Raw genomic sequence first — 12,238 nt, 5'->3', positions numbered from 1 at the left:
TGTGCGTTCAACGTCCTGCTACTCTCCTTACAGGCCGACGAAGTCTTACTCCAGTAGCGCTTGCTGTCTGGTAGTCCCGGTGGTTTACCTTGGAGCATCGAAGAGACGTTTACACTTGTTGGACAAGTGTACACAGCCGTGGCTCATAAATCAATCGTCGCTGTTTCGGGCAGGGGTCTGTATAGTCCCCTTATACAATCACGTCGGGTGGCTGAGAACAGCTTACAGCAAACACAACTGTTGACTCCAGTGGTTGGGACTGTTGAAATATTGTTCGTAACGAAACATGACATTTAGCTGGAAGCGAACAACTCGTTGATCCTTCAAATGTGGCAGGAGAGTCTCAGAGTTGAGATTTACTTCGGCCGTAATTTCACCGAATTAGACTCAAATAAACGCACAGTCGAACCTTGACTCATTTATAATTTACTAAAAACCACTTGCTTTGGATGAAGACTGGTCTTTGGATTTGACATTAATTCTGCAAACAATCATAGTAGAGGGAAGGAAGGAGGGGTAAATTTTAATAGCGGTTGGACAACGGGGTTACTAGAGCCTCATTTGGAAAAGCACGTGGAAGAAAATCGGCTTTAGCCTCTTTGAATGAATCATGCCAGCATTCGTCTCAAGCGATTTAGGGAAACCAAACAACGAATAAGATTGATGGCTTCACAGAGTAAAAACACTTATGGTGTATCGGCCTCTTTAAAAATGTACCCATTACTTTAACAACAGAAGTAGAGTTTAATACCCAAACATACCCATTCTGTGGCTTCCTGCAATGATTACTTATTGTCAGTTGCCAGAAACACAGCGATGCGGAAAGCATTGCAATCTATTTACAAAAGTTGCGGCCGTTTCGCCACATGGGATCTTTACCAGATAAACTCGACCAAGGACATCTAGTAAGTTCAAAGAAGGGCAAGGTTCGAACAGGAGCGAGTGTCACGCATACGATAAGCTGGTTGCTGTGGCCATCTTTAAAACTGCTCCTTCTTCATAACGCCCGACATTTTCAATGAAGGAGAAAGCGATCTTGCGTAATTTTTTAAAATGTAAAAAATCGTTATTACCTAGATCGTGTACATATATGAAAGTTAAAATATAAAGACTAGACTAGTTTCAGTTGTCAACGCAATTATCTTCGTGGTTTTTTGCGCTTGTTCGCAGATCTGAACCAGTGTGGTCGTCATATTTTAACTCCCATATGTGTATACGATCTAGGTAATTAAAAGATTTTTTTTACATTTTAACAAAGGATTATTCATTGCACCCAGATGTTTTCACTAAATCTGGGTAACTAACTTTTGTGTTCTGCTTAGGAAGGAATAACCATGATGAAACAAGAGAAATCAGAGCTCGCACCAAAGGCTGTAGGTGCTCAGTATTTCCGCGTGCTATCTGAGGTTAAACGGTGGAGAAGTAGCCTGAAAGTAGTTCTGTGAATCATTCGTCAAATATGTAAGTATGAATTTGTAGAGTAATTATGTAGATGTAGCCTCACCGAAGGGCAACTGAAGACGGCAGTGTAATTCAAGCAACATTTAATAGCACATTCATGACCATTCGAGACTGCACCGAAGTCGACCTCGAACACGAGCTCGTACCGTTCACAGCCAATACTTTTTCCTTTGAGCCATTTGCGTACAGTATTTCTCACGTAGCGATTCTTAGCGTTAAATGTCAATAACTGTCTCCCGCTATTTCAGACTCTATACCGTACTACAACTTTCTGTACTCCGTAAAGACGACATAATTAATAATTCTAGATGGTGCGACAAGTAAGATTATTGTTGTTGTTGTTGTTGTTGTTGCTGCTGCAGCAGCTGCTACTGCTACTGTTTCACAGCGTTGGCCATCGGCTGATCACCAGTACAGAGATCTTTCCGACGTCTTAATCGGAGTTAGTTAAGTGCGGCCTCTGTCATCCACAACATGCTGAGTAGGTCAGGTGACCCTGTAGACTGTTTTACTGCAATGGCAGTGTTCACTGGAAGTCCTCAGGATGTCCGTTCGGGACTTGTTTGACTTCTCACAATCCGCAAGGATTCTGATACACACCCGCCTCACGAAGCAATAAATCGCCCTTTACAGAGCCGAGTAAAGCTGCAAACTTCGTGGAAGGCCGGAAGATCACCTTACTTTAACACAGTGTTTCTCGAGAATACGTCCTATCTTCGAGGAAAGAGCACCCACATAGGGCAAAAACACACTTGATCTGAAGGAATTACTATCTTCTTCCCCACCACATATCTGCATTCTAGATTTTACACTGAACGCTCTACGAATCTGTTGCGGAGAAAATGCTTTTGAGGTATGCGAGTTGTTCTTGCAAATTGTCATTATCGGATATACAATGCGCCGTATGCGCTAACTTCTTAAGGACACCTATGGTCTGTGAAGGGTGATGGCAGCTACTGGCATGTAGATATAGATTACCTCTGTATATCATGTACATCTATGAGCCGTGGTAAAAATTGCTGTAGTATGAAGCAGGCGCCCTCCGTTTCTGGCGGTGGCACCGCTGTGGCAATCGCAGCTTTGGTGTCTCCCTCTGGTGAGAAAGGGGAAAGGTTGCCTGTTCACGGGCATTTAAGGGGCGCTATGAGCTCGCCAGTCGATCTGTTTGAGTTAGTCTGAGTCAATCTGGGTCTGTCTCTCGTCCGCATTTGTTAGGCAGTTAGTGTCTGTCTGACGTCCGGAGTGCTAGTATGTCCTTCGTTCGGATCAATGTTTAAAGCCGGATAAATGAGAGTCTTTCCACTCCGCCAGTAAGAGAACTCAGCGAGTGGTCGCCCGGTCGGGGCTTAGTTCCTGCATCTGAGTCTGCGCGTTAGGCCGCCAGTCTGCTCGAGTTTGCTCAGGCAATGGTCATTGGCGGTTGGATAGATCGGTTGGTCGGTCGCGCACTGACACACAAGATGGTTTGTCCGTCTTGAGCGTCGGCGCATGTGAGAGGAGGAGGAGGAGATTAGTGTTTAACGTCCCGTCGACAACGAGGTCATTAGAGACGGGGCGCAAGCTCGGTGAGGGAAGGATGGGGAAGGAAATTGGCCGTGCCCTTTCAAAGGAACCATCCCGGCATTTGCCTGAAGCGATTTAGGGAAATCACGGAAAACCTAAATCAGGATGGCCGGAGACGGGATTGAACCGTCGTCCTCCCGAATGCGAGTCCAGTGTGCTAACCACTGCGCGGCGCATGTGAGGTCGCCACGTGAGTCCAGTGGGCAGCGCCGAATAGCGAGGGGTAGTGGCTTCGCGGCCGACATGAGAGCAACAGGGGTTAACCCACGACATCTGTCTGGCCGATGCGAGCTGTGACGCCGTGAGAAGGGAGATCGGCGCGCCTTCCTGCGTCCGTTGAAGCGGCTGGCAGCGGACGGTTCGGGAGAGCGATTTGGGGGTGCTGCGCCAGGTTTTCTCCAGAAATCGCAGTTTATTATAAGTTAAGTGATTAGTGATATGTTGTTTCATTTATTTGTTAAATTCTACTTGTTTTCTTGGTGAGGTCACCAGCCGCTTTGTTTTGGGGTCGTCCCACTATTCTTCTCCGTTTGCCCACCCGCAGGAAGGTGGTTATTTGTGAATTGGGTGGTCCGTTTTTCCCTTGTGGAGTAGGGGCGGGTTAGAGCAACCTGCGGTTCGGGTTGTTCGGTAATCTACCTGCCAATCTGCCGTACGCTAATAGCTGCCTCTGTCATGTTTGTCGGATTCGGTGTGTTAACGAATTTATTGCTTTGAGTGTAACGGTCTAATTCCTGAAATATGTTTTTATTTTGCCCATCATCTTGAGAGGCGGTATCTGTGTAGTGTAGAGCATGTTAACTCGTTTGGCCAACTTTGTATAATTTTATATAAGATTGCATTTCAAGGGCTTTTATTTAAATGGTCATTTTAGTATATAAAGTTGCCACCCTTCCACCGTAAGGCTTTTCTTAGAAGTTAAAATCAAGTTGCACCTTCGGTGACAAGTTAATCTTTTAATTTTAGTGTTTTGTACCATTTCTATCCCTCCTACGGGGTGCATAGTTTGTGTGCTTGTGTGAATTGTTAAAACGTTTACTTTAAGGTAACCTGGTGTGTTCCAGATTTGCACCAGTGTAGTCTTTCAGAGGTTGTTGTGAGCGGTCGTGACTACGGCCGTGTCACAAGGGAGCGGCAAGGTTCTCAGCCCGAAAGCTCATCCATTCAAAAATTTGTTTCTTTCTGCCTGTGAATAAATTGTAACTTGATATTTAGAGGGTGCTTTCTGCTTATAATTTTAAATCTTTTTTTTTTAAAAAAAAGCTTTTAGGAATAAAATTCCCATTTGTTAAAAGCAATTTGATTTTGATTTCATCAGTTACTCTGTGGCAACTACTACTACGCTCACATAGTGTGATTAAATGTGTTAATGTTCTTGATGAATTGCTAGTAAATAGAATAAATTCTTACGAATATTCTTCGGAAATAAATCCACGGTGCCATATAGATTTGCTCTTTCCTCGAAGATAGGCCGTAATCTCGGGAAACACTGTGTTAAGGTAATCTTCCGGCCTCCCACGAAGATTGCAGCTTTATTCGGCTTTGTGAAGGACGATTTATTGCTTCGTAAGGCGGGTGTGCATCAGATACCTTGCGCAAATTACGAGAAGTCAAACAACACACACCGTTCATGAGAGATGTGAGGAACATCGAAGATAAACGCGGTTATAACAGTCGGACAAGTCAGCTGTGGCCGAACATTGTATAGATTCAGGGCACTCCATGAACTACAGTGATGTGAAGATTCCTACATCCATCTCTTCCTTTTGGGATTGTCTTCAAGGAGGCTATAGAGAGTAGATTAGCCAATAATTTAATAAAGATAGATAACGGTTTTAATTTGGACAAAGCATGGAATCTCCGGCTCTTAGGATAATTAAACTTCAAAGGAGTCTTCATGGTGTCATCGCCGCCGAAAATACATCGATAAGCGAATCGAATGTCTGTACGCCTTCGCCACAGGTGGCGCGTGTCTAAGCGTATCGCTTTGCTGCCGCACGGATATAAGGCCGCGCTTGGCACCTCGTCGTCAATTTTGCGGTTAATCTTGTTTGTAACTAGACAACGTCTTCAGGCAACGAGTGGCCTACCGGGACCATCCGACCGCCGTGTCATCCTCAGGGGAGGATGTGGATAGGAGGGGGCGTGGGGGTCAGCACACCGCTCTCCCGGTCGTTATGATGGTATTCTTGACCGAGGCCGCTACTATTCGGTCGAGTAGCTCCTCAATTGGCATCACGAGGCTGAGTGCACCCAGAAAAACGGCAACAGCGCATGGCGACCCGGATGGCCACCCATCCAAGTGCCGACCACGCCCGACAGCGCTTAACTTCGGTGATACGGAAACCGGTGTATCCACCGCGGCAATGCCGTTGCCAACTAGACAATACGCGGTTGAAATATTAGTGGAAATAATTAAATTTTCGCAGTTGAAAACCCAATATCTGATGATGGATCAGATATTTATGCTACTTATGCAGATTGTGTCCGAAGCACAATGAAAAACCGATGGTGTTTAGCTCTTTATGCGCCTTTTTGTCTCAGGACAATTATGAACCGAATTTTCGCATCAGATGCCATACGATCTTGCCGTGGTGTTTGCCCTTACCTAGCTAACAGTGGAACAACTGTTCACTGCCGAACATGTGCAGTATGAACGATGAATACTAGGCATGATGCGATGTGCATCTCAAACCGTCGCATTGCGATTCATCTGTCATTTGTAGCAGAGCCCATTTACGTTAAGAAGCTTACAGCACCATCTGTTGGTTGTTTCATCATGTTTCCCCCTCCATCAATAATACACCATTGAAATCTGACGTCATTCTGAGCAGTGGGTCTATTTCTACAGCGTTTTGAAACAGAAACTTTAATTATGGACACGCCGTATAATACACACGAGCCAAAAAAGACCACTGAAGATGTGTAGTATGACTGGGTAAAACATGTCTGACAAAAGCAATAATAAAAATTCAGTTGCAGAATACAAATAATATTTTGTCTTTACTATGTGATAAACTTGATTTAGGTAGCAACTGAGGAAGAATGGCTACACGTATTAACTAAGTAAATAGTTTATTAAACAATGGAAAGTCCAGAACGAAATGTAACAGTATTATGAAAAGGAAAGTTGCTACTCACCATATAGAGAAGATGATGAGTCGCAGATAGGCACAACAAAAATAAAAAAGGACTGTCAGGAATAAAACTTTCGACCAGTAAGGCCTTCATCAACAACACACACACACACACACACACACACACACACACACACACACACACACACAGTCTCAGGCAACTGAAACAAGACTGAGTAGCAGCACCAGTGCATGATGGGACTGGCGACTGGGTGAGGGTAAGGAAGAGGCTGGGGTGGGGAGGGATAGTATGATGGGTGTGGCATATGGTGAAGTGCTGCAGGCTAGAAGGAAGGCAAGGGTGAGGTGGGGGGAGGGGGTGGAATGATGGCTGTGTAGTGCGGGAATTGGAAAAGGGAAGGGGCTGGATGGATGAGGACAGTGACTAACTAAGGTTGAGGCCAGGAGGGTTATTGAAACATAGGATGTATTGCAGGGAGAGTTCCCATCTACACATTCAGAAAAGCTGCTGTTGGTGGGAAGGATCCATATGCATAGGCTGTGGCATCCTCCCACCATTACTTACTCCAGTTCAGTCATTAACATCACCCATCCTATCAAAGGCAAGGCTACCTGTAAAACCAGTCATGTGATCTACAAGCTAAGCTGCAACCACTGTGCTGCATTCTATGTGGGCATGACAACCAAAAAGCTGTCTGTACGCATGAATGGCCACAGACAAACTATGGCCAAGAAACAAGTGGATCACCCTGCTGCGGAGCACGCTTCCCACCACAATATCCTTCATTTCAATGACTGCTTCACAGCTTGTGCCATATAGATCCTTACCACCAACACCAGCTTTTTTGAACTGCACAGGTGGGAACTCTCCCTGCAGTACATCCTACATTCCCATAACCCTCCCAACCTCAACCTTCATTAGTCACTGTCCTCACCTATTCAGCCCCTTCCCTGTGCCCATTCCAACACTACACAGCCGTCATTCCTCCACCACATCCAGTCTTTTTACTTTTCTCTTTTTCGATACTCCCCCCACCACAACCTCTGCCCTGCCATCTGTCTAGCCTGCAGCTCTTCACTGTCCGCCACCCCCACCATACTAGCCCTCCCCCTCCCCACCCACCTCCTTACCCTACCCAGTGGCCACTCCCATCATGCATTGATGCTGCTGCTCGCAGTGTGGTTTCAATTGCCTGGGACTGCAGCTGTGTGTGTGTGTGTGGGGGGGGGGGAGGGGGGTCTATTGTTGATGAAGGCCTTAATGGCCGAAAGCTTTAGCTTTATTTGTGACAGTCTTTTTCTGTTGAGTCTATCAGCGACTCAGCATCTCCGCTATATGTTGAGTAGCAACTTTCCTTTTCATAATATCGTTGCTGAGTGATTTGGAATTCCTAAGGCAAAGGAAGGCTAAAATTTCAGTTTCTTCCTCCAGCAAACTCAAGTTTACATCTTCAGTAAGTAAAATACAGTAGGAGCAAATTAAAAGACTGGTACATTACCTTCCTGGATACAAACCACACATTTTTATTACCTTAATTTGTAGCAAGGCAGAAACTAATCACATTCCTCTAACAGCGCAGCGTGTGCACCTTCCTTACATAAAAATGTTCAGGAACCGTATTCACTGAGAAAACATCCAAGGGGCGTTCAATAAGTGGCGCAACACATATTTTTCTCGGTCAATGTCTGTTGAAAAAATGCGGAATTTGTGGTGGGGAATCTGGGTTCTGTCCTTATAGTATCATGAAGTTCGTATACGTTGCGGCGCTGACGTAGCCAACGAAAAGGCGTTTTTAGCGAAGGTGTGTTCCAAGCTGAGAGCTGTCATTGACTTTCTTTTGACGGAAAACCAGAGCATCTCAGATATTCATAGGCGCTTGCAGAATACCTACGGAGACCTGGCAGGCAATAAATGCACGATGAGTAATTAGACGAGGCGTCTGTCATCATCGCAACTAGGTCGTACAAACCTGTCTGATGTCCCACAGGCCGGCCGACCGCTCACGGTTGTGACTCCTACAATGTTGGAGATGATCTATGGATCACAATCAAACACCTCGCTGCTCAACTGCATGTCTCTGTTGGTAATGCTGACTCACTCTTCCACCAGCTGGGGACTCAAAGGTGCCCAGTGAGGTCCTCGCCCCCTAACCGTCGACAATAGTTTCCACCAGTTTGGCCCAATGAAGGATGCACTCCACTGGAAGCAGTACGTGGATGATGAGGGCGTTACAGGTGAAGTAAGACGTTGGCTCCAACGTCGACGACTAGGGTGGTACCATGCGGGCATACAGGGCCCTTCCAGTAAGGTGGCGCAATGCCGTCGCGTTGACCGGAGATTACGTTGAAAAATACAGCTTTGTAGCCAAAAGAGTAGGGAATAATATGGTATATTGAAACCCTGAATAAAACCGACCAGCTGCCAGAAAAAATGCATTGCTTTACTCATTGAAGGCTCTTCGTATTACGTGATCTGACTGAAGCAGACCAACATCAAAACATAGAAGTATAGATTAGTATCAGTAGCAGTCGTCTAAGTTTGGTATAAGTAGTCATTTTTATACTGCACGAGCAGTAGGTGCCAAAACTAAACATAAATGATGTAAGAAGAACCGGAAAATATTTTTTGTGTGATACCCGACTAAATGGAAATGTCCCATAAAGTACACACACAGTGGGGTGTAGGTAGCCACAAAATATTACAACGGTAGTGATCGAAGTAAACTAAACATAGGACAATTAATATGAACCTGTTTCAAAAAAAATTGAGAAAAACTTCCCGACACCGATAACTTTCAGCCACGATATTCGAGCCAGGGTCTTTTGACAGTCTTCTACTGTAAACTGGCTGAAGTAATCTCCTCTCTATGGAACCCGCTGCCAACGTGTGCAGAGTGTTCTCCCAAGTTGAAGCGCAGGAATTGCTTGAGCCTAAGCACCTTTACTTTATGCAGCTTGTCCCGAGCGTCCACCGACGCTCTCTCCCATTGACCGGTCTCAGTTTTTAGAAGCTAGATTGAGTATCCTCAATTCCTCATTTTGATCATTCGTATCTCTGTTTGCATGTGAACTTACGGTATTGCAGCCTTCGAAACCAGTAGAAGAAACTAGAAATGAGACAGATAGTAAGATGGGTTCTCGTTACTTGTAGTGTAAGCAATATAGCTAAAATCAGTTAATCATACATATGAGGATAAATAAAGTAGACAGCTGGCTATCAACTGATAGGAAATAAATCATCGTATAATGCTGCAAGTTCTCCCCTTCCGGTGTCATAGGGAATTCATTGTTCAAAAATGTCGGTAACTGTAGGCGCTGAATTAAATGAATGTTAGCACTTATAACTGAGTATGAAGATACCATGTGACCTCCCACACCACATTGCTCTTAGAGATGGCGATTTGCGGTTGTCTGTATTTGAGCTGAGGATAATTTCATATTTACATATGCCTTTCGTGTAAAGAACTGAAGAATACTTGTGTACAGCATTATCGTAATTTTAAATTTATTTCGCTTAGTTTAGCTGCATTCAGTATACTGCTACATGTTAATCCATACACTCAAACCGAAAATATTTTACAACGTGCAACATGTGTGGTCATTTCAACCCTAAGCCTCACTGTCCACACACCTTGTGGTAGCGCTCGATACGAAAGACCTCACGCGACCCGAAATAGAAATAGCAACTCAGAGAGGGGTGGGAGTAGGGGAGGGAGGGAGGGAGAATGTGTACGGCAGCGACGCAAATTTTACAGACGGGCGTGCTGCGAACGGCATGCAATCAGGGGCGCGGCACGCGACTGCTGCTCGCTCCTGCCCCGTGATAAATGACAGTAGATGTGCCTTCATGATACGCTCTGTGCCAGTTCTCACACTCGTCCGTTAGTTGTACATCGACGCTCGCCAACAATACTCGTACACCTGTCTGAAATACAGTCTGTGAAAACACGACCCTGGCGCAACACGATATTTGTCACGCCTGAGCAACCAAAATAAAACGTTGCTATTGGAAACGAATGGAGGCATCCCCTGTACGCCCAAGAGAACGCCGAACAGACTAACACGAGTCAACAATTTATCAGCCGTGCAGCAGTTCGTTGACAGTGACCGACATTACTGAAAGTTCAGATGCATCAGCGAGCAAAGACCATATCGACATGCATCCGAATGTGAGCGGAAAGCCACCATGGGACCAAGTGCGGTAATCCGTGGAAAGCGTTAACCATTCAGCAAACTCTGTCAAAAGTTAAAGCCAAGGCTTAATAGGAATCAAAGGCATGTCATCAGCAAATATTCGCAACGTTGCAGTCCAAGCAGGTACACGGTCCATCCACATTAATGTGACCACCGCCTATGTTCGATGTCAACGTGGAGTAACCACTCACACAGGGCAGATGGCAGCACTAGCAGTTGAGGCTGTACAAAGCGTGTCGGGGGACGCGGAAAACAGTGCACTGGTTGTCACAATGAGGAAACGGAGAGATTTATCTGAGGTTCAAAAGGACATGATCATTGGCCTTCGGGCCAAGGACGGAATCACTTCCCAAACGGCTAAGTTTATAGGTTGTTCGCATGCCGCTGTGCTTACATCTACGTGGATACTCTGCAAATCACATTTAACTGCCTGGCAGAGGGTTCATCGAACCCCCTTCACAATTCTCTATTATTCCAATCTCGTAAAGCGCGCGGAAAGAATGAATACCTATATCTTTCCGTACCAGCTCTGATTTCCCTTATTTTATCGTGGTGATCGTTCCTCCCTATGTAGGTAGGTGTCAACAAAATATTTTCGCATTCGTAGGAGAAAGTTGGTGATTGGAATTTCGTGAGATGATTCCGTCGCAACGAAAAACGCCTTTCTTTTAACGATGTCCAGCCCAAATCCGGTATCATTTCTGTGACACTCTCTCCCATATTTCGCGATAATACAAAACGTGCTGCCCTTCTTTGAACTTTTTCGATGTACTCCGTCAGTCCTATCTGGTAAGGATCCCACACCGCGCAGCAGTATCCTAAAAGAGGACGGACAGGCTTAGTGTAGGCAGTCCCCTTAGTAGGTCTGTTACATTTTCTAAATGTCCTGCCAATAAAACGCAGTCTTTGGTTAGCCTTCCCCACAACATTTTCTATGTGTTCCTTCCAATTTAAGTTGTTCGTAATTGTAATACCCAGGTCTTTAGTTGAATTTACCGCTTTTAGATTAGGCTGATTTATCGTGTAACTCAAGCTTAACGAATTCCTTTTAGCATTCATGTGGATCATCTCACTTTTCGTTATTTAGGGTCAACTGCCACTTTTCGCACCATTCAGATATCTTTTTTAAATTGTTTTGCAGTTTGTTTTGATTTTCTGATGACTTTATTAGTCGATAAACGGCAGCGTCATCTGTAAACAACCGAAGCAGGCTGCTCAGATTGTCTCCTAAATCGTTTATATACATAAGGAACAGCAAAGGGCCTATAACACTACCTTGGGAAACGCCAGAGATCACTTCTTTTTTACTCGATGACTTTCCGTCAGTTACTACGAACTGTGACCCCTCTGACAGGAAATCACAAATCCAGTCACATAACTGAGACGATATTCCATAAGCACGCAATTTCACTACGAGCCGCTTGTGTGGTACAGTGTCAAAAGCCTTCCGAAAATCCAGAAATACGGAATCGATCTGAAATCCCTTGTCTATAGCACTCAACACTTCACGTGAATAAAAAGATAGTTGTGTTTCACAGGAACGATGTTTTCTAAATCTATGTTGATGTGTGTCAATAGACCGTTTTCTTCGACGTAATTCACAATGTTCGAACACAATATATGTTCCAAAATTCTGCTGCATATCGAGAGCCAGTCCTGACAAAACTCTAGCACCTGGTGAGCAAAATGTATGAGACAGGCGAAATACCCTCAGACTTCAAGAAGAATATAATAATTCCAATCCCAAAGAAAGCAGGCGTTGACAGATGTGAAATTTACGGAACTATCAGTTTAAGGGGCTCCGGAAAGGCTCCAAATCATGAAAAGTTCAATTTTTACTTTTTTGTGTTTTCTGAATCTGCAGACTATTACCTTTTAATAGATATATAATTTATTCAATTCCAAAGACTACAACTATTTTT

General features: G+C 44.7%; 1 protein-coding gene across 5 annotated transcripts in view; it reads right to left on the bottom strand.

Moving 5' to 3' along the window:
• Window positions 1-12,238, bottom strand: part of LOC126249890 (beta-glucuronidase-like) — a 469,370-nt gene that overhangs the window by 147,054 nt on the left and 310,078 nt on the right. The gene's annotated exons all lie outside the window — the stretch shown is intronic.

The sequence above is a fragment of the Schistocerca nitens genome, chromosome 1 (assembly GCF_023898315.1).
Source record: "Schistocerca nitens isolate TAMUIC-IGC-003100 chromosome 1, iqSchNite1.1, whole genome shotgun sequence".
In the NCBI taxonomy this organism is placed as follows: Eukaryota; Metazoa; Arthropoda; class Insecta; order Orthoptera; family Acrididae; genus Schistocerca; species Schistocerca nitens.
This window is presented reverse-complemented; position numbering and strand designations above follow the sequence as displayed.